Consider the following 3,002-nt stretch of genomic DNA (forward strand, 5'->3'; position numbering starts at 1 on the left):
TCAGGTTAGGAAGATTCTAGGGAGTAAAAACTACTTAGAAATGGAGGAAATCATACTTTAAAATGCTAAAGAAAACTAAATTACTTTTTTTTTAATTTTTAAATTTTTATTTTTATTTTTTTGAGATGGAGTTTCACTCTTGTTGCCCAGGCTGGAGTACAATGGCATGATTTCGGCTCATTGCAACCCCCGCCCTCCCAGATTCAAGCGATTCTCCTGCCTCAGCATCTAGAATAGATGGGATTACAGGCGTGCACCACCACACCTGGCTAGTTTTGTATTTTTAGTAGAAATGGGGTTTCTCTGTGTTGGTCAGGCTGGTCTCAAACTCCCCACCTCAGGTGATCCGCCCGCCTCGGCCTCCCAAAGTGCTGGGATTACAGGAGTGAGCCACCGCGCCTGGCTGAAAACTAAACTACTTTTAATCATTTAAAGAATATTTGTATTTGAAAAGTGCCGAGCAGGTAGGGCCTACTTCTGTAGGTGATAATGCCGAATCATTTTCTAGGTAATATATTAGCACAAGTCAGTGTACAACCCTCATGAATCGAGGTTGGTTGTTTTTCGTTTTTCCTTCAACTCGCAAGGTCCATAGTGCCCTTTTATACCCAACCATTTCTTGGTGTTTCTGATAACACTGGTGCAGGAGTAAAGTAAAAGTTAGGAGTCAAGAATTAAATGTCCACGACTGCTGCCTCTTAACAACAATAAACTCATTATAAGAACAAGTCTATCATAGATATTCAAATAATTTGGAAGTATACAATGTGAAGTCCCCCTTCCCTACCCTTCTCTCATGCAGAGATAATTGTAGTGAATATCCTTAATTGTTTAATTATCCTTTCAGACCTTCTAATATTATGTTATCTATTTATGTACCTATTCATCCATGCATCCATCTATGTGATTGATACATTACATACATGTATATATTGAAATGTACTCATGCTGTTCAAGCTGCCCTGCAGCCCCCTTTTGTATTTTTTTTTCCTTTTTTTTTTTTTTTTTTTTTTTTTTTGAGACAAAGTCTTGTTCTTGTCCCCCAGGCTGGAGTGCAATAGCGAGATCTTGGCTCACTGCAATCTCCGCCTCCCCAGTTCAAGTGATTCTCCTGCCTCAGCCTCCCGAATAGCTGGGATTACAGGCGTCCGCTACCACGCCAGGCTAATTTTTGTATTTTTATTAGAGATAAGGTTTCACCATGTTGGCCAGGCTGGTCTTGAACTCCTGGCCTCAGGTGATCCGGCTGCCTCGGCCTCCCATAGTGCTGGAATTACATGTATTTTTTTTTTTTTAACAAAGCAATACGTTATGGACATAGGTTGATATTGGTGTGTAAAAATTTGCCTTATTCTTTATCATGGTTGCATTGTTTTCCACAGTGTGGGAGAGGGTCCATAGTGCACTAGCTCACTTTGGGACTTTCAGGCTTCACTGTTTTTTTTTTTTTTTTTTCACTGCTTATTTCAAAATAGTGTATTTGTATGGTTAAGGGCACAGACTTGTACCAGGCTAGTTTGGTCCAAGCCTAGTTCTGCAGATTTTTAGCTTTACCCTGTCTGTGTTTCAAGTTTCCATATCTATAAAACTGGGATAGTAGCCCCTACCTCAGAGTGTTACTAGAAGTAGATGCGTTCATTCCTGTAAATTACTTAGCCTTGTGCCTGCTCCACAGTAAGCGCTTGCTATCACTATTGCATATGTCTTTGTAACTTGTGCTTGTATTTCTCTAAGATTGCTTTCTTTTTTTGAGACGGAGTTTCGCTCTTGTTGCCCAGACTGGAGTACAATGTCATGGTCTTGGCTCACTGCAACTTCTGCCTCCTGGGTTCAAGCGATTCTGCTGCCTCAGCCTCCCAAGCATCTGGGATTACACGTGCCTGCCACGACGCCCGGCTAATTTTTGTATTTTTAGTAGAGACAGGATTTCACCATGTTGGCCAGGGCTGGTCTCAAACTCCTGACCTCAGGTGATCCACCCACCTTGGCCTCCCAAAGTGCTGGGATTACAGGTGTGAGCCACCGCACCTGGCCTTGTAAGACTGCTTTCTAGAAGTACAATTGAAAAAAGGAAAAGAAAAAATTTTCCAAAAATCTGACCTATTTACATGAACCCCAGAAATGAATGAGAAAGTTCTTTCCCCCATACCTTTGGGTGGGATTCTTCTCATCAGGCCCATCCTTTTCAAACATTCTTTTTTTTTTGAGATGGAGTCTCTCTGTGTAACCTGGGCTGGAGTGCAGAAGTGCAATCTCCTCTCACTGCAACCTCTGCCTCCCAGGTTCAAGCGATTCTCCAGCCTCAGCCTCCCAAGTAGCTGGGACTACAGGTGTGTGCACCACCATGCCTGGCTGATTTCGTATTTTTAGTAGAGATGGGGTTTCATCATGTTGGTCAGGCTGGTCTTGAACTCCTGACCTCGGGTGATCCGTCCGCCTCAGCCTCCCAAAGTGCTGGGATTACAGGCTTGAGCCACCGTGCGTGGCCCAAACATTTTTGATCCATGATTTCCTTAGTTTGAAGTGGCCTGGCAAGTTAAAACTTGAGCTTAGTGTACCTGCCAAAATTTCAAATATGTTTACTCTTTGACCCAACAGTGACAATTCTGAGAATTTATCTTGCAGATACACCGCAGACTTGCAAAATGACACGTCTACAAAGTTATTCATTGTGGTATTGTTTGTAACAGCAACAGACTGGAAACTAATAGGACACTGGTTAAATAATTTATGGCTCATCCACACAATGGATTACTATATAGCCATTTTTTTAAAAAAGGAGAAGCTCTATTTGTACCAATACAGAGCAATATCCAAGATATATTTTTAAGTAAATATAAGAATGGAGTGGCTAACACTTATATCCCATATTTCATCAATTCTAAGATGTGCATTTTTTTTTTTTACTTCGTAACATATTTGAAATGTGGATGTGTTATAATCAAAGGCAGGTCATAATTTAATTGTAATGGTTTTTCTTTCTTAGTACATAAAATAATGAT

Source organism: Macaca thibetana, chromosome 7, assembly GCF_024542745.1.
Source record: "Macaca thibetana thibetana isolate TM-01 chromosome 7, ASM2454274v1, whole genome shotgun sequence".
In the NCBI taxonomy this organism is placed as follows: Eukaryota; Metazoa; Chordata; class Mammalia; order Primates; family Cercopithecidae; genus Macaca; species Macaca thibetana.